The following is a 20,399-nucleotide window of genomic DNA, read 5'->3' as shown; positions in this document are numbered from 1 at the left end:
ACCTTGATCATAGTTACCAACAAGTTCCATCACAAAAAATCCACTTCTTTCTTGCTGATATAGTTTCTCCCCTTGGCCTTTTTGTGAGATTTAAATAAGTAAATATGCATAAAAATTTTAGAATATTGTCACATATACTAAGTACCATGTATTCATAATAATGGTTTTAATAATAGTAATTATAATAATTATTATCATTGTTATCTAGCTACTTGGCTTCAATAGTTCTGCTATTAATGTTTGTTTTGAAAACACAAACTTGCTCAATGCAATTTATATATTAGGAAACAATTTGAACACAATTGCTTGTACATAATTTCATTGGGGGAAACACTAAGTAAATGCAGAAAACTGCACACAGTTGAACTGAGCTGCATAGGACTGCACAAAATGCACACAATGAGAGAACAATGAGACACACGTATCTATACCTGGTGTTACAACTTTCCTTTCAGTTTCTGTAATCTTTCTTGCAGCACTTCACAACAGCCTGTAAGCTGTAACCCTTCCTATGGCCACCATGGCCTCACGACTCCATTTCCAACTTCCTTTATAATTTCCCTTCCTCTTATCCCAGTGTTTTGTTTTCCTCTCTTTTTTTTTTTTTTGCGGTACGTGGGTCTCTCACTGTTGTGGCCTTTCCCGTTGCGGAGCACAAGCTCCGGATGCACAGGCACAGCGGCCATGGCTCACGGGCCCAGCTGGTCTGCGGCACGTGGGATCTTCCCGGACCGGGGCACGAACCTGTGTCCCCTGCATCCGCAGGCGGACTCTCAACCACTGTGCCACCAGAGAAGCCCTGTTTCTTTTTTATTTCATTCTTTTCCTATATTTATTTTGAACTCTTCCTCTTGCACACAGTAAACAAATTCTATAAGCAAACTTCAGGTCTTTTTCAAGGTAAAGTGCCATATTTATTGTAGTAGTTATGTATTTCTTAACCAATTAACTTGTGTAAAAGTGTGCTACTGTTTTTATTAGGTTCCTATGGTTTTTCAAAATTATTATCGTATCATTTATGCTGTTTTTAAATTCTGTTTTTGCATTCTCATCAGTTCTGTGGTTTTCATTACACAATTTAGCATAACCATAGTGCAGGGATTTTTAAGAATGCATATGTAACATCATGGAAACGACTGTATCACCTTTAGGCTGATTGAGTCTGGATATCAACATACCCATCAGTTTCAAATTCTTTAATGTTCAATTATGTACTCAACATATTCACTTGAATCTCATCAAAAGATAAGTCTCTATTTTTCTGCTAAATCTAGTTGTCTCACATTTTCCCATGGCTGCCATTAGCACCAACTTTAACCTAGTTGTTCAAGCAAAAATCCAAAATTTTTCTTTAATTTCTCACTTTTCTTCACCTTTACATCAAATCCTTTAGAAAGTCCAATGACCATACCTTTAAAATATATCTGTAATCCAGCTAGTTGTTACCATTTCTACTTCTACAACCAGTTATAACCACCATCATCTCCTACTTAGACAACTGAAAAAGGTATTGATTTTACAGTTTCCATTATTGTCATCATCACCTCCATGTCCCACCCCATCAATCTATTTTGCATACATTAATGAGAGTAATCTTTTAGAGTTGGATTGTTTTATTCCTCTGCCTACAGTCTTTCAAAGGACTTCAATTCACATCAGATAAAATCCAATCTCCTTAGTCTACACATCCTAATAATCTGACAACCTCTCTAACATTACCTCCTCTTTTCCTCCTTAATTATGATCCTCAAGCACAGGCCTTCTGGCTCTTCTATAGACACGCAAAGAATTTTGTATGGCAGTAGAGGAAAAGAAAGCAAGGCAGAGTGTGATCCTAGTAATAAAGCAGCAATTACTCAAAAGAAGGGAAGGCTACTCATTCATGTAAGTGAGGTTCTGTTTTGTCTACACCTTGGTAGAAACATTATGTATCATTGGCGTTGTCTGTGTTTGTTGGAAATGTTGTTTATGTTCTGTAGGAACACTGGGATTGGATTAGCAGTAGGGTCTACTTTTCTTTCCTCAGTTCTTTAGAGAGGCCTTCCCAGATTAGAATGTGTAATCTGACCCTCAATTGCTCTTGATTCCCTTTGCTCTCCTTATTTTTTTCATAGCACTAAACAAAGTAGTACTGCTTATTGTGTCATTTTATTTGTGTCTGTCTCTTCCAATGAGATGTAGACCCCAGGATGGCAGCAACTTTCTGCTTTTCTACTGTTTTATTCCACCATCAAGAATAGTGCCTGGCATCTAGGAGGCACTTAATAAATATTCAGTAAAGAAATGAACACATGACAGCTTCCTTTGTGTAACCAGGACCAGTATTAAGTCATATGACCTCCTTCCTTTAAAGTTTTGTGAGATTTAAAGACTCTCCTTCTCCAAGACTTCAAAATCCTTTGTTCTTGGAATTGGGAAGCAGGTCAGAAGGGTGGGCATGAGCTGCTTCTCAGTGTTTATACATGGATCTTTAATTCCTCCTTCTTCATGCATAGGGGTTTATCTGGTTCCTCCATAGTTGGAGGTGCAGGAAGAAGAAAAATAAAGATCTTTACTGGTCCCATGATAATCATGGGTTAGTGCATCCTGGATGAGGTAGATTTCAAAAGCTCATTCATTCTCTTTAGAGTTGTTTGGAAACCACCACAAAACTCTCTTATGAAAAGTTCCACTGATGTAGCTATATCCTGCTGCTGACCAACGGAGGCTCTCCCCTCAGTCCCATGGCTTCTAGTGAGTCATTTCTCTGTGGTCACTTCATGCCCTGGGTCTTTCACTTGTGCTTGAGAGCATGATTCAGCCAGTCTTTAGTTTTCAGAGTTCTCTAAGTAGGTGAAAATCAGAAACCCAGCCTTGTGCTCCTCTTCCTCCAGGGGGATGATATAAAACTCTCAAAATGATTTTTCTTCAGTCCCCTTCTCTTGAATTGAAACGAGAGGGAAATATCTTCCCCTCCTTCCCTAAGGCAGAAGGGCTTGGGGAAAACAGTACAGGAACAAGTCTTTCCAAAGAAATCCTCACCTTTGGCCTTTTCAAACTCCAAAGAATGTTTCCTTTCTTTCAAATAGCCTCAGGGTAAAGGGTAAGTGCAGGCTGAATGGGTTAGAGGATCCTTTAGCAAATCTGTAAGATAGATGAGAACCTCACCTGAGACAGCACTGAAAATGTTGTCTTCTACATTTGAGCCTGCTGCAAAAATCTGAGACAGCAGGGAAAGATTACTGCTCACTTTCTGTTACATTAACATTCAACAGTGCTATTATTATTAAATTTTAAAGGAAACTTACTGATTCCAGTAATTGGGAAGTAGATGGAAAAATCTGGCTTTAGTTACATTTGGTTCCAGGAGCTCAAGTTATGCCAACAGTTATCTCTCTCCCTCTCTCTTTCTGATTATTATTGTTTTCATTCTCTTTTTCTCTTTCTTACTAGGTTCTGTTTCCTGGTGAATATTGCCCCTGTGATAATGACAGGTTCTTTCCAGATGATGTAGAAAATGATTGCCTATAAGTTTACATTCATTTTATCCCATCTTTGTAAACATAAGAATTTTAGGAGAACACATACATATACACAAACACAAAATATTTCTTCTGATGTCCTATTTAACCCTCCAAAATATTTTTTGGGTCTTACTTGACTTAGGTATCCATTCTGAAACAGTATCAATCAATATTCCAGGAACACTAAGACTGGCCTAGAATGAGAAATATGCCCAATTTTTGTCCAGGAAGAATGGAGGACCATGACTGGAAAATCCACCTTTACTATATAATAGTGTGGGGAAAATTTTCCAAGGAGTTTTAACAAAGAAGGAAATTGAAAAGAGTTGTTGGCAGCAGAATTACTATGACTATCACATGTATATAACATGTTTTCATAATACTCTTTGTTCATACTTTTCTAATTATTTACTTCTCCCTGCTAAATGAATAACTGGAGAGAAATGACACTGTTGTCGTTTAGATGGTTAAACATTTAATATGTTAAGTGAATAAATGTACAGGGAATGAATCAGTGAATGAATCATCTTGATTTTTCCATTAAGAGGAAAGATAATACCAAAAGTAACTACCACAACTTTAGTACCAAAAATAACTACCACAAGTTTTTTTTTTTTTTTTTTTTTTACAGATGTATAAGCTATCTTACATGCTCCTTGGAAGACTCATGTTTCTTTTTTTTTTTATATTTTATTTATTTTATTTTATTTTTTAACATCTTTATTGGGGTATAATTGCTTTACAATGGTGTGTTAGTTTCTGTCCCATAACAAAGTGAATCAGTTATACATATACATATGTTCCCATATGTCTTCCCTCTTGCGTCTCCCTCCCTCCCACCCTCCCTATCCCACCCTTCCAGGCTGCCACAAAGCACTGAGCCAATATCCCTGTGCCATGCAGCTGCTGCCCACTAGCTATCTACTTTACTACGTTTGTTAGTGTGTATATGTCCATGACTCTCTCTCACCCTGTCACAGCTCACCCTTCCGCCTCCCCATATCCTCAAGTCCGTTCTCCAGTAGGTCTGCGTCTTTATTCCTGTCTTACCCCTAGGTTCTTCATGACATTTTTTTCCCTTAAATTCCATATATATGTGTTAGCATACGGTATTTGTCTTTTTCTTTCTGACTTACTTCACTCTGTATGACAGACTCTAGGTCTATCCATCTCATTACAAATAGCTCAATTTCATTTATTTTTAAGGCTGAGTAATATTCCATTGTATATATGTGCCACATCTTTTTTATCCACTCATCCGACGATGGGCACTTAGGTTGTTTCCATCTCTGGGTTATTGTAAACAGAGCTGCAATGAACATTTTGGTACATGACTCTTTTTGAATTTTGGTTTTCTCAGGGTATATGACCAGTAGTGGGATTGCTGGGTCATATGGTAATTCTATTTGTAGTTTTTTAAGGAACCTCCATACTGTTCTCCATAGTGGCTGAACCAATTCACAGTCCCACCAGCAGTGCAAGAGTGTTCCCTTTTCTCCACACCCTCTCCAGCATTTATTGTTTCTAGATTTTTTGATGATGGCCATTCTGACTGGTGTGAGATGATATCTCATTGTAGTTTTGATTTACATTTCTCTAATGATTAATGATGTTGAGCATTCTTTCATGTGTTTGTTGGCAGTCTGTATATCTTCTTTGGAAAAATGTCTATTTAGGTCTTCTGCCCATTTTTGGATTGGGTTGTTTGTTTTTTTGTTATTGAGTTGCATGAGATGCTTGTAAATTTTGGAGATTAATACTTTGTCAGTTGCTTCATTTGCAAATATTTTCTCCCATTCTGAGGGTTGTCTTTTGGTCTTGTTTATGGTTTCCTTTGCTGTGCAAAAGCTTTGAAGTTTCATTATGTCCCATTTGTTTATTGTTGTTTTTATTTCCATTACTCTAGGAGGTGGGTCAGAAAGTATCTTGCTGTGATTTATGTCATAGAGTGTTCTGCCTATGTTTTCCTCTAGGAGTTTGACAGTTTCTGGCCTTACATTTAGGTCTTTAATCCATTTTAAGCTTATTTTTGTGTATGGTGTTAGGGAGTGATCTAATCTCATACTTTTACATGTACCTGTCCAGTTTTCCCAGCACCATTTATTGAAGAGGCTGTCCTTTCTCCATTGTACATTCCTGCCACCTTTATCAAAGATAAGGTGTCCATATGTGCGTGGGTTTATCTCTGGGCTTTCTATCCTGTTCCATTGATCTATCTTTCTGTTTTTATGCCAGTACCATACTGTCTTGATTACTGTAGCATAGTCTGAAGTCAGGGAGCCTGATGCCTCCAGCTCCTTTTTTCGTTCTCAAGATTGCTTTGGCTATTCAGGGTCTTTTGTGTTTCCATACAAATTGCGAAATTTTTTGTTCTAGTTCTGTGAAAAATGCCAGTGGTAGTTTGATAGGGATTGCATTGAATCTATAGATTGCTTTGGGTAGTAGAGTCATTTTCACAATGTTGATTTTTCCAATCCAAGAACATGGTATATCTCTCCATCTATTTGTATCATCTTTAATTTCTTTCATCAGTGTCTTATAATTTTCTGCATACAGGTCTTTCGTCTCCTTAGGTAGGTTTATTCCTAGATATTTTATTCTTTTTGTTACAATGGTAAATGGGAGTGTTTTCTTGATTTCACTTTCAGATTTTTCATCATTAGTATATAGGAATGCCAGAGATTTCTGTGCATTAATTTTGTATCCTGCTACATTACCAAATTCATTGATTAGCTCTAGTAGTTTTCTGGTAGCATCTTTAGGATTCTCTATGTATAGTATCATGTCATCTGCAAACAGTGACAGCTTTACTTCTTCTTTTCCAATTTGGATTCCTTTTATTTCCTTTTCTTCTCTGATTGCTGTGGCCAAAACTTCCAAAACTATGTTGAATAAGAGTGGTGAGAGTGTGCAACCTTGTCTTGTTCCTGATCTTAGTGGAAATGCTTTCAGTTTTTCACCATTGAGGATGATATTTGCTGTGGGCTTGTCATATATGGCCTTTATTATGTTGAGGAAAGTTCCCTCTATGCCTACTTTCTGCAGAGTTTTTTATCATAAATCGGTGTTGAATTTTGTCGAAAGCTTTCTCTGCATCTATTGAGATGATCATATGGTTTTTCTCCTTCAATTTGTTAATATGGTTTATCACATTGATAGATTTGCATATATTGAAGAATCTTTGCATTCCTGGAATAAACCCCACTTGATCATGGTGTATGATCCTTTTAATGTGCTGTTGGATTCTGTTTGCTAGTATTTTGTTGAGGATTTTTGCATCTATGTTCATCAGTGATATTGGTCTGTAGTTTTCTTTCTTTGTCACATCCTTGTCTGGTTTGGGTATCAAGGTGATGGTGGCCTTGTAGAAGGAATTTAGGAGTGTTCCTCTCTCTGCTATATTTTGGAAGAGTTTGAGAAGGATAGGTGTTAGCTCTTCTCTAAATGTTTGATAGAATTCGCCTGTGAAGCCATCTGGTCCTGGACTTTTGTTTGTTGGAAGATTTTTAATCACAGTTTCAATTTCAGTGCTTGTGATTGGTCTGTTCATATTTTCTATTTCTTCCTGATTCAGTCTTGGCAGGTTGTGCATTTCTAAGAATTTGTCCATTTCTTCCAGATTGTCCATTTTATTGGCATAGAATTGCTTGTAGTAATCTCTCATGATCTTTTTTATTTCTGCCGTGTCAGTTGTTACTTCTCCTTTTTCATTTCTAATTCTATTGATTTGAGTCTTCTCCCTTTTTTTCTTGATGAGTCTGGCTAGTGGTTTATCTATTTTGTTCATGTTTCTTATAAAAAAAGAGATTTAAGTACGTTTTCTGAAGAGTCTAAAGGAGAATAAAGAAACAAACAATATAAGTAGTGTTAATAGAGTTTGGAGAAGAAAAAAAATTGATAATTATGATTTTTATTGGTTGCAGGCATGATACACCACTTGATTACCAAGGATTGCCATTTGCTTAATTTACTATGAACTAGAAGAAATTAGGTTCCCATTAACTATTTCTTCCACTGCTTTTGTCAAAAAGATAATGTAAATCCCTAGCAACTGCATTATAGTATATATATATATTATAGTATATTATAGACATATTTAATAGTGGAAGCACTGAATAATCAGTACACTTATTATTAGCAAAGTGCAAAAAAAAATGTATTAAATCTGTCCTGCTGCTCCTTATGTGACTATTTCTACTGACTCTCATATTACTACTCACATATATTTGCTGACTTTTTAGCCAAATAAATCTGTGACATACTAAGTGTTTTATAACACAGAAGTGAATTTTTTCCCCCAGTGAGGGTTCATTTAAATAGTTTTGTTGTCAACATAAGGGGCTTTTTTTTTTTTTTTTTAACAACATAGCCCATGGTGTGGAAACATTGGTGACCACAGTCCCTAAGGAGAGATAAAATGTGTTAGAGAAGAAATGAACACCTGCAGGAATTGTTTTGTTTTGACTAAAGAGACACTTTGATATTCAGTGAGAGGGAGGAATATGCAAGCAAAAAAATGTAGACAGTGATTAAAACCATGTTTCTTTGCCAGTGGGGTTTCTATACGCATTTTATCACTGTTTCTGGAGGTAAAACAAGAAGGTGTGTAACCTTTGCATCCCACTGCCACAGTATTAATCTCACCCAGAATGAAGACAGAAGGTCTCAGTGTGTGGTGCCATAGGCAAGATATATTTTAATAGCCCAGAGCTTGATGCTTTCACAAACACTGGCATTTGCTGAGGTTAACTTGAAATAAAATCTAATCTTACAAATAACTGAAATAGAACAAAATGCAGAAAACAAGTGTTTTCAAATTATTGTATTGTTTATAAATCGAATGAACCACTTCCTAACTCAATCAACTTGTCCTTGTGAGTTAATGAGCTATGATACCAATTTTTTATACTAAAAACCATTTTAAAGTGGTTCTTATAGCCTTTAGCTCGATGCTTCTCTAGAAAGGAGACTTTTATCTCCCAGAAATTTCCATGGTTCCTGCTTGCTCAGAAACATTGCATGTGGTTTAGCAAGTGTATTAACACCTAGTCTAGCATATTTGATGACTTCTCTGAGTGATGTATTAGCAAGTTATCATTTAGAACATAGCAAACACTGAAATTGAGTGGAAGGAAGGAGCTTTTTAAAGAAAGTACGTTTTGGGTTCCAGGTGCTCTGTTTATAAAGTCTCACTTATTCATCTTTGATATTATTACTATAATCATATCCCCTTTTTTACAGAAAAATAAAAATTTATGGAGAACTTTAAGATAACTTTAATAACTTTAAGTTATTAATTTAATTGAAAAAACTAAATTGTATAAGAACTGACATCTTATCCAGAAATTCTATCATATAAAATATCTATCAGATAAAATAATTATCCTAAAATGATCAGGATATCAAAAAGCCCATCAAGGTGTGTCCTTTCTCTAATTTGGTAATCCCTACTGCCTCATTTAATTGCTGCACTGCTGACCACCTTGAAGTCCAATATTATTCAGTCTATTAAAAGTAATTTAGCTATTCACATTTAAAATTTAGTTTCTTTTAGATGTTTAGTCTCAGCCAATATTTAAACTAAACCAATTCAAATTTCAACTTGATATTAGGACCGTCTTCCCATTTAAACTCTCTACATTTTTTCCTCATTTTTTTCTTTCTTCTACTACTCATGCTCTCAGGATACCTCTTGGTGTGGTGGAAAAATTGGTATAACTTCAAAGGTTTGAGAGGCAGGAGGCTGTTCTGCATTCTGTCACCTCTTTCTTTCTTGTGTCTCCTGGGTTGATTGAAGCTTTGCCATTGTGTATTTGCCTCTGTCCCCTGTGCACCTGTTTCTCATGCAATTCCTCTCTCATTGTGTTGGCTATAAATGTCTCTGCTTCCTAACTTAGCCTCTGGTTATGGGATTTACCTATTTGGGATTTTACCTACCCTAAATTCTTCTCTCCATGACCCATTCATCCAGCCCTTCTGCAACCATCTCTGAGTCATGTGGGGGAATTTGGACCTCTTCCATACCATATACGGCCTATAGGCTAATTTTTACCCTTTATCAGGCTAAAAAAATCTCACCATGCTACTTTTACTCATGATCCATATGCACTGTGTCATCATTAGGAGGAGGAAGGACCCTTGAAGACCTAGGTAATGCCTTGCCCACTGGTCAGCAGAATCAACTAAAATTAAAAAAAAACACTTCATCAAATACATTTCAGAAGTTATGCCATGTCACACAGCTCTATTCTTAGTGAATTTGTTGATGTGCCATGGAGATATGAATACAGACACATGAGTTAATATGTTCCCTAGAGTGTGAGTATAAAGTATTTGCATGCAGAATGGTTTACATCATTTTCTCCTGGTTAGATACTAACCTATGTCTGATGGCTTAGATTTGGTACACGATTCAAAGTAAATTTGGAATGAAAATTCAATTAGGTGGTATATATTTCTAGGCAGCTTGTCGTATCCAGAGTGTCATGGACAGATCTGCTGATGAGTCAGTTTAACTGCAGAATTCACGCAAGAAGCTCTCCTGCTCTGGCACTCATCCAATTCCTTGGCATTCTCTACTCATCCCTGTAGAATGGGCCCTATGAAGTCAGCAAGGAAACCTCAAGAAAGTCTTAACATGGGTCTTCCTTCCTGCATTCTTCTCCATTTTTCAGTCCTTCTCTAATTCTCTCCTTAAATTTAGAAATATAAGTATTCCCTTTCTTGTTAGATGGGAGAGTGTTGCCATACCCTGCATTCTCCACTCAGGGCTTTCAGTAAAATCTCTACTCTGTCTTTAATTTCACCCTTCATCTCTTATCATCTCTTAGATGCAAACTTATCCATATTTCTTCAAATAATAAATCATTGCAAATCAAAAAGTGCTTTAGTTTTAGGCTATTTTGCTTCCTGTGAGTTAAAAAAAATCATTCAGGGGAACTATATTCAATACCTTGTAATAATCTATAATGGAAAAGAATCTGAAAAAGAATATATATATGAATATATATATATATATACATGAATCACTTTGCAGAAACTAACACAACATTAATAGCAAAAAATTCACTTAGAATTTAATTTAACTTATTTTATCCAGGCTGTATCTGTTCTCTATACAGAGTAATATATGACAATACTCCAGTAGATAGTAGTCACAGGACAGTAGGCATAGAAAAAGAAAGCTCATGGTATAAAATTTTCAAATAGTACTCCTTACATGTGTGAAAGATCTTGTACATATTTAGAAAATAGCAAGTGTTCAGTAATTTTTTAGCTACTACTATTTCTACTATGTTTTGACCTCCCTTTGTTTCATCTCCATACTGATCAAACTCCTCAGTGACTGCCATCTGTCTGCTAGCTTCACTTGATTCTGTAATATCTGCCCTTCGAGATCTGGACCTTCATTGGTGACCTGTTGCAATCTAGTTAGGTCTGTGTATTAATTGGTTTCCAGAACCTGGAAGTTATCCTGTCTCATTTGAACCATGCTTCTGGCAACAATTAGGACCCCATATAGTAGAGTGAAGTATCTTTTAAAGAAACACATCATTGTAAATATTAGATATAAAAGAGAAAAGGAGAGTTAAAAGTATTTTCATGGACTCAGACTCATAATTAATATGGAATCATAATTAATTTTTGTATTAATTAACTCAGTTCTTCAATAAATATTTATTGAGTACCTACTATGTGTTACACTTAGTTTTAATTTCTGGGATATAGCAGAGAAGGAGACAGAAAAAGTCTTCTCACTTATTCTCTCATTATAGTAAGCCAGACAGATACCAAGAAGGTAAAAAATGATAATTTCAGATAGTGACAAAGAGTATAAAAAATCACCAAGGTACTTGGCTAGAGAATTACATGATATTTCTGAGATGGTGGTTATTAGAAACATGTTGCCATTAAATTATAAATTCTAGGTAATAATAATGAAGGTTATAGTGAGATTTAAATTCCTTCTGATTTTAAAGCATGATGAATTATTATAGGTGTAATTATTTTAGGAGAATATCTTCATAATGTTTTTATACTTAAAGAATTTTTTAGAGTGTGTTTATTCAGAAACCTAACATGGCCATCATGAATTTCCTGTTCAAGAAAACAGTATTACAAATTTACCTCAAATTAGAAGATTATGATTCTACTAAACATTGGAAGATTATTCACCCTTCAGTTTCCTTGGACACACTTAGTGGAATGGGCTCCCGTAACAAAATACCATAGACTGGGTGGTTTATTTTCTCACAGAAATTTATTTTCTCACAGTTCTGGAAGTCCAAGATCAAAGTGCCAGCAGTGTGGTTTCTGGTGAGACCACTCTCCTTGTCTTGCAGATAGTGCATTCTCAGTGTCCTTACATGGCCTTTTCTCTAGGTGCATATGCCAAATTCTCAGTGTCCTTACATGGCCTTTTCTCTAGGTGCATATGCCAAGAGAATGAGAGAGAGTGTTCTTTGGTGTCCCTTTTTCCGATAAGGCCACCAATCCTATTGCATTAAGATCCCACTCTTCTGTCATCATTTAATCTTAATTACCTGCTTAAAGACCCTATCTCCAAATACAGTTACATTGGGGGTTAAGGCTTCAACATAGAAATGGGGTCGGGGATTATGGGGGACACAATTCAGCCCATAACAGAGACTATCTCATCACTTAGAGGATTTAAAAGCTCTTTAAGTCCAACATTGTGGTGGATCTTTTTTTCCAACATATTTTTATGATCAATGAAATGAACTAATGGCATTCTATTCAAATTGTTATGCTAATTTAAATGGATTTATTAAAATTCCTATATAATTTTAAGTTATAGTCTTTTATTCAAAAACTCACACTCTATTAGTTCCCTGTTCCTGCTGTTACAAATTGCTACAAACTTAGTGGCTTAAAACAACACAAATGTATTATATTACAGTTCTGGAAGTCAAAAATCCAAAGTGGGTCTATGGGCTAAAATCAAGATATTGACAGAGCTATGTTCCTTCTGGATTCTTCACTTGGAACAGGTACAGGTTTTAGAGGCTGCATCCTTTGGTGTGTGGTCCTTTCCTCAACATCAATATCTCAATATTCCATCTCCCTTTTTCTCTCCCTCCCCCTACCCTCTCTCTCTCTGACATTTTACTTCCATTGTTACATCTCCTTCTCTCTGATTCTCCTGCCTTTCTCTTTCTTTTATAAGGACATTTACAATCTGGATAATCTAGGGTAATTTCCCCACCTCAAGATCCTTAACTTTATCACATTTGCAAATTCTCTTTTGCCATGTAAGGTGATGTATTCACAGGTTATGGGGATTAGGATGTGGACATCTTTAGGGAGCAATTATTCTACTACATTGTTCGTATTACTTCCTGTGAAATATTTTTATTTAGGAAATATATAAACTTTTTTTGCCATTAAAATTCCACAATTCCATAAACTTTTGTTAAATTAATGAATCTCCTAAAATATCTGACTTACCATGGGTATTTCATCTTTCAGAGTTTTTTTCTTTTTTTTTTTTTTTTGCGGTACGCGGGCCTCTCACTGTTGTGGCCTCTCCCGTTGTGGAGCACAGGCTCCAGACGCCCAGGCTCAGTGGCCATGGCTCACGGGCCCAGGCGCTCCACGGCATGTGGGATCTTCCCGGACCAGGGCACAAACCCGTGTCCCCTGCATTGGCAGGCGGACTCTCAACCACTGCACCACCAGGGAAGCCCCAACTTTCAGAGTTTTAGCAGTAAAAACTGAGGTAACTTTGCCTTCTATATCAATTGAGATAAATGCTGTATCGTTCATGACAACAAACTCAGATTTAAGACATGCTTGTTTACAAGTTAGACTATGCAAATCATAGATGCAGCAGATAACTGACACACCCTCCAATTCAAGTTTGTAATATGAACTTACATTTCTGTTATATAAATAACCTAGAGATGGCCTGCATATTGCCCTGAAGGTTGTTGATTTCCTCACTGCAGGTTGAGGCCTCTTAGCACAAAATGCTGACCGACAAACTCAACTTTTATACGTCCAATTGACTTGGAAATAGCCCAAATGAGAAGAGTTTTAGCCATTTAGAACTGGTTTGCTTTACATATCCCACAAAACCTCACCCAGTGGCTCTTATCCGTTGGTAATGAAGGCATACCTCAGAAATATTGTGGGTTCAGTTCAGACCATTATAAAGTGAATATCACAATAAAGTGAGTCACACAAATTTTTTTGGATTCCCAATGCATATAAGTTATATTTACTTTATGCTGTAGTCTATTAAGTGTTCAATAGCCTCGTGTCTATAAAAACAATGTACATGTCTTAATTTAAAAATACTTTATTACTAAAAGAATGCTAATCATCATCTGAGTCTTCAGCAAGTTGTAGTAGTAACACCAAAGGTCACTAATCACAGATCACCAAAACAAAGAATGATAAAAAAATGTTTGAAATATTGCGAGAATTACCAAAATGTGACACAGAGACAGGAAGTGAGGAAAACTGTTGGCAAAATGGCATCGATAGACTTAATGAAACAGGGCTGGCACAAAACTTTAATGTGTAAAAAACCCAACCTCTTCAAAACACAATAAAGACAAGAACAATGAAATGAAGTATGCCTGTCTTGTCTTGTAGTTGTAAGGTCCCAAACCACTACAGCCCTTTGGCCCTGACCCTACAGAGTCCTGTGACTCAGAGGCTCCTGGTGCTGCTGAGAGACATCACCACACATCCCCTATATAAGTAATCCCTCTCATCATCCCCTCTCCCCCTAGGGGCGCCCGTGCCCTCTTTTCTTCTGGATGGTGGCCCCTTGCCTAAGCCTCTGGACAATGTCAATCTATGAGGGACCCAATGAAGTTCTTTGTTTGTCACTGCCTCATGTAGCCATATAATTTTTCTTGATCAGCCCTGTTAAAAAATAAACTGAGTCATATTACAAATTTTAAGAGTTTATTTCAGCAAAAATGGATTCTAATGGGCAGTGACAAACTAGAAGTGGTTGGCTGCAATCTACTGACAGGAGATGGGAAAAAGATTTATATAGAGAAGGTCGTTTGTACTAGCTGGCCTTTGGTTTTAATTTCTCAACTTTGAGGCATTTAAAGACCTAGGTTTTTGTTTGCTTACCGAGGCCACTAAATCCTTACAGCCACTTCAGTCTAATGACCTCCTTGTTTAATTAATCAGCCCAAATCCCTCAAACACCTACAATTTCCCATTTCAACAACCAGAAGTTCTTGAATTTTAGATTCTTCAGCACTGTACCTCTATCCATAGTAAGTTATCTGTTAGGGAATTGGAATCATCTCCTTAAATAAATATTTACACCATTGAAGTTATTACCATGAAAGAATTTATAATATTGATATTTACCATTACATGAATTTTGCCAAATGCTAGAAACTTTATAGTGCAGTTTGCAAAAATTACAATTTAATTTTTATGATAAATAAAACAGGCAGGTACTAATATTTCTATTTTACATATAACACAAATGAGATTTAAAAAATTATTGAAATTTCCCCAAACAAGATAAAATATTAAACTAGGTCCATCTGATAATAAAATCTGTTTAGCATGTTTTCCTTCCATTATCTCATACTGCTCCTGTGTTGGTGCTTATTAATCTTATAATCTTTTTTGGCTTTGTACTGTTTCACTAATCTAAGATATATCTTGCCATTTTTAATTGTCAATAATAGTATGCAATGTTTTCTCCTTCACTTACGATAGAAAAGCAAAACAAAACAAAAAAACTCCTTGAGAATATTGCATTGACCCTGCAGAAAACAGCCATTAGCCTTTTTATTCTCACATTTTATTTAAAGTTGTCTCCACAAATAATTTCCCTTAAAATGAATTTTGGTTAATCAAATTCTCAGTGATTATAATATATAAATTATGTACACATATGGAATGAATGATACATAAATATGTTGCAACAAATGAAGGTAAACAGATATCCTAATGGGATATACATTACAGATATTTATACCAGGAATGCACAAAGACATGTTCTTTCTTTAATATTTTCACTGATGTAACTAGTTCACTTACTTGCTAGACTAAGTTTAGTAATGCCATATGTTCTTTTGTAACTGATGCAAGTGAAAACTGGTGGAGTCAAATAACCATAAATGTAGCAGCTTGCCAATTGGGGAGGTCAGTAGAGAGGGAAGTGCATTTGCAAATGGTAGTCACTGCATTGGTCTTAGTCATTGGTCCTAGGAAAGGTTGATGAAATGTGGTTCTTTAAAAGTCCAGACCAAATTTAATCAGTATGCAGGGGAAATTTGGCCATATGTGGTTGAATCACACTTAACTAAAAACATAGTGAGACTGAGAGAGACACCAGAATGAAAATGCTGCTGCATGGATCAGAATATTTTTGGCACCAAGCAATGGGGAAGGCCCACATAATCAATTTTGATTTTCTATGAAAATTCAAGGGCACAGAAATAAGAAATATAATAAACAAAGAATGAACACTTCTTAGAAAGTAGATTTTTATGGGAATTAAAAACGACATATTGAGTCGTCAAAATGAGGGGAATTGGTTTTGCTGAGTGTTTAATGGCATCAGGTTAAGCTAGCTAGCCAGCCATAGCCATCTGATGATATGTAGTGTCTTGTCAATAAGTGGGAAATGGTATTTACTGACTCCTGTGATTGATATTCAGCTCTGTTCTTGTGATAATCTGGACATTAGAATGAAAAATATTCAAGTTCCCATGGATAATGCATCTAATACATCCACTCTCTTAGCCAATGTTTGAATTAAGGACTGAAATGAAGTGTCTCTGACTCTTTCTGTAGTCCCCCTTTTTGATACAATAAATCCTTCACTTGTATATTAGCATTTTCAACAAAGTCCTACTGTTCAGGGAATCTATTTCTCCCCTGGGCTTTATACCAAGCTTTAATTCTCAAAGGGAAATATCACCTTCCTCATTTCCTAGCTTTAACAGCAACTTGCCAGACACCCCCACCCCCCGCACCCAATGTTAATCAAACAAATGCTTTGATCCATTAAACAGTAACAAAGTGTTTCATGTAATTATTCATGTAGTGAATGGTAGAGATGAGAATCTTCAATTCATAGACCATTTATGTCACTTATTAAAGGCTGCCATGGTAGACAAGTGAATCATATGTGTCTATTTTTTATCTACCTTCTTGGAACATAAGCTTCTTGTTATTACTCATTTTAGTATTTCCCAGAGTACTTAATACCATGTCATGCTCTGAGTATACACCCAATAAATGGCTGCAGAACTAAACTGAAAATCAGCTAAATGGCTGTTAGCCATTGTAAAAAAGCTGAATGGAGGGGAAGACATTTCCATATTTTGATATTTCATAAAAGCAGAGATGAAATATTGTTTAGAGTTCAATGTAGGTAGGATGATCAGAATTCAGACAATATGGATGAGGTACTAAGAAAGGAGATGTCTATTACTTGGAGTTTCAGGGTATGTACAGCTTTTGAACTTTAATCTACAAAATGTCTTAAAAATATATGTAACATTTTAGGAATATATCTCCATGAAAATTCTTGTTTCAGGTTCTGTATGTTTGTATGAAATTGGTTTGCAAATATATGAAACTGAATACAAAATAGATTGCAGTAAATATACTCTTTCATAGAGATTTTTCTTTGTGCTTAGAGACGTAGCATAGCATTGAAACACTGAGAACCAGGAAGGGGACAAATGTTTAAGTCAAAAACCTTTTGATTATGTTAACCATTAGAAGATCTGCAGAGTGAGAAGTATGATAAATGACTGCCTTCCAGTTTTACCCACAGTTGACCTTTTTTATGTGATGCAAGAAAATTTGGAAGAAGCCGACTCCCAAAAAGTACAGCTCAGTGCCAAAAATTTTGAATTTCATTTCCTGAAATGCCATTGGAATAAAGCACATCTTTATTCTTAAAGGGTTTTTCATTGTAGCTGGACAAATGTGCTAGTGTGTGATGTTCAGCAAAAATAACCTCTGATGTTTCAGATCCGGTTTCAGAAAACACTACGTCCAACAATGGGAAAAGGGGAACTGTATCATCTCATCTGTTGTGAACAAACCCCCAGAATCTTGTTCTGCAGGGGAATCATGTCACTGGCGCTAACTACCATGGCCATCGAATGTTTAATAAAAGTCTTAGTGAGAGCGAGAGGCTCTCAAGGTGAGATGGGGCTCTACTTTTTTTGCCTTAACCGTGCCTGCCTAATAAAACCATTACGGAGCCACAGTAAATATTGTAAATCATACATTCTCACCTATAAAAGTTCATAATGAACTGAGTATAAATATCAGTAAAATATATGAATAACAAAACTACTCAACTACATACTGCATGTTAATGAAGACTGAAGACAATTCTTGACTTCTCTGGGGTACAGCTTAGAATGCTATTGCCTGCAGGAGAAACCAAGTGATGAAAATTAACAGAGAGAAAACTCAGTGCTGGAAAGCAGTGAAATCTCACTTTAGTAACGCTGTCACTAACTTAGAGCAAATTACATCAGTTTTTTTAGAATGTGGGATATATCAAATTTCTTTTTGTTGTTGTATGTATTCACTTAAGAGTCACTGAAGCAGTTTGTTGCCTACCCAATAGCTGTCTCCTCTATTATCTTTTGTTTATAGAACTCTGAACTTTTTCAAGAATGACCCTGTTCTTCTTTAAGGAGTCATTTCCAATGAATCTATTCTAATCAGCTAATTATATTTCTCTTACCAATGATTAGTGTAGGAGTGAGTATGGAATCAGATTTAGTAAATGCCATGTGGGTGTAGGGATTCTGCCTGGATGACTTGTATAAATATGATATGAGGCTTTGAGTACAGCAGACCCATGGTCCATGACAGCCATTTTGTAACCATGAATGGAACACATTTTTAGATTAAGCCAACATGTGTGGTTGGCATAAAGACAAATAGAAAGAACCTAAGTCGTTGATAATGTTAGTAAATTGCTTAATTAACACAGCTCTGAACTACTTTTAATGTAAGATAATAAATGTTATTAATGTTTAAATTAGTTAAGTCATGGTTTTCCATTACTTGCAGTTGAAATCAGCCTGATTGATTGATACAATCAGATTTTCAGAGGAAAATCACAATCTATAAAAAATGCTTATGTCAAAGACAATTATTAAAAAATTGTCAGTGGAATCTGTGATATCCTATATCATAAACTAAGTAGAAGACAGTGACAACTAGGTTTACATGGGTTATATTGTCAAAAAAATTTAGATTATATAGATCCCCACAGTATTTTCTATAGAAAGTTTGTTTAGAGCATACATTATTCAAATTTTCATTAATTCTTACTAGCCTTTCAATTTTTAGAAATCAGAAAAATGGCATAGAATTTTGAGAAAATAAATACCAGAATATTTCAAACTAGAATTCTGAGAAAACATTTTTTTTTCATTTTCTGACATATCATTGTTGGCATTATTCCCTAAGTTCTTAATTTTAATGGGTTAAATAAAAGGATTATCTTGAGTTTCATAAACTTTGCTCAAATTATGATTTTATATTGTGCACCATTTACTCTTGACTATGGTTTCAGAGCTACAAACTTGAACAATTTTAACAAGTAAATTACCAACAGCTAGCTATACCACAGTTATTTTTGTATTCATGTTTAGGGGTCATGATAATAATAAGCCCTTGCAGACATTGCCTAATCATGAAATTTCTCAGACCAATAACTCGAAGTTGTCAGTTGAAGTCACAGCCTTTGTAACCAGGATATTACATAGGACATGACCTGAGATGGATTCATTTTCTTTTAGCCTATAATTTTCTTATATCATTTTAAGTTAAAATACTAAAAAAAATGACAAATATGCCAGAAAACAAAACAACTTATTCTTCTAGATGTGATAGTTTATAGCATTAATTCAGAAGTTAATTTTAAAAATTCTGATTAGATGTTTTCCATTGATTTTATTATGCCAAAAATGATGCCTAGCCTACAGACATAAAATCATAAATTTTGTGTTTATACAAAGAATATTCCTAGTAGTCTTTATTTAATATTTATACTTTTTGAAACTTTATAAGGGCAAAGAATTAATAGACTTAGTTTATTAACTCAATAATTAATTATTGAGTATCATATTTATATATCTCCAGCTATCTATCTAGCTGTCTATCCCAGACATTATGCTAAGTGCTGAGGAACTAAATATATAATTTCAAAACATGAGAGCACCTATGGGTATAGGTGATAAACAAACAAGCAAAAAATAAAAAGCACTACAGAATATGATAATCACTAAAAATAAAGCAAGCAAAGTCTTATGTCATACTTCCATTTATAAATTAACAAGGACTGGCAGGGAAGAGATTGTCCTTTGATAGGTTTTGAAGAGAAGGCCCAGTTGTAGAAATGGTTATTTCTGGGACCCAGATGAAATAAAGAAGATGATCATACAGAAGTAGAGGAATTGATCTGGGATGTGTGATCAGCACATTCAAAGACCTTGAAGCTGGAAAGGGCTTGGTCCATCTGAACATAAAGGAGTCCAGTGTGGGTGGATCATAATTTTTATACTTCTATAGAGTCTTTCTCTCTCTCTCATGCTCTCTCTTTCATTACATAAATAAATAAATGAAAGCCATACCAGTCTGATTTTCCAATTTTTATAATAATTGTATGGTTTAAATGAGAAGAGTAAGCCATGACTCTGACTGGGCCAAGAGCATTTAGCTCCTTGCACTTTTAATTGTTAAAAATGTGCGATGCCTTTTCTTTCTGAATGCTTTCCTTTATGTCTGTCTTTCCAAATAATCTTACAACCATGTGTAAATTTATAACCTGAATTACGTTTTTCTCTATGAGGCTTGCCCAGGATTTTTTTCCATTGCATGCCTTGAGGAAGAAAGGGTTTTTTA

This window comes from Phocoena phocoena, chromosome 5 (assembly GCF_963924675.1).
Source record: "Phocoena phocoena chromosome 5, mPhoPho1.1, whole genome shotgun sequence".
Taxonomy (NCBI): domain Eukaryota; kingdom Metazoa; phylum Chordata; class Mammalia; order Artiodactyla; family Phocoenidae; genus Phocoena; species Phocoena phocoena.
This window is presented reverse-complemented; position numbering follows the sequence as displayed.